The sequence below is a fragment of the Bison bison genome, unplaced genomic scaffold, assembly GCF_000754665.1.
Source record: "Bison bison bison isolate TAMUID 2011002044 unplaced genomic scaffold, Bison_UMD1.0 scf7180017864468, whole genome shotgun sequence".
Taxonomy (NCBI): Eukaryota; Metazoa; Chordata; class Mammalia; order Artiodactyla; family Bovidae; genus Bison; species Bison bison.
The window spans coordinates 4,787,113-4,787,806 of record NW_011495029.1 but is presented as its reverse complement, the minus strand read 5'-3'; positions in this window follow the sequence as shown (position 1 = coordinate 4,787,806).

Genomic DNA, 694 nt, shown 5'->3' with positions numbered 1-694 from the left:
CTGACTCGATGCACATGAGTTTGGGTGAACTCCGGGAGTTGGTGATGGACAGGGAGACCTGGCGTGCTGCAATTCATGGGGTCCCAAAGAGTCGGACATGACTGAGCAACTGAACTGAACTGAACTGACTGAACTGAAACATATCCCTAAAAGTGAAACTGCTGCATCTAATATGCCAGTAAATTTGGAAAACTCAGTAGTGGCCATAGGACTGGAAAAGGTCAGTTTTCAATCCAATTCCAAAGAAGGGGAATGCCAAAGAATGTTCAAACTACTTCACAATTACACTCATCTCAAACATTAGCAAAGTAATTCTCAAAATTCTCCAAGCCCGGCTTCAACAGTATGTGAACCATGAATTTCCAGACGTTCAAGCTGGATTTAGAAAAGACAGAGGATCCAGAGATCAAATTGCCAACATCCGTTGGATCATAGAAAAAGCAAGAGTTCCAGAAAAACATCTACTTCTGCTTCACTGACTAGACTAAACCTTTGACTGTGGGGATCACAACAAACTGTGGAAAATTCCTAAAGAGATGGAAATACCTGACCACTTTACCTGCCTCCTGAGAAATCTGTATGCAGGTCAAGAAGCAACAGTTAGAACCGGACATGGAACAGCAGATCAGATCAGATCAGTCGCTCAGTCGTGTCTGACTCTTTGCGACCCCATGAATCCCAGCACACCAGGCCT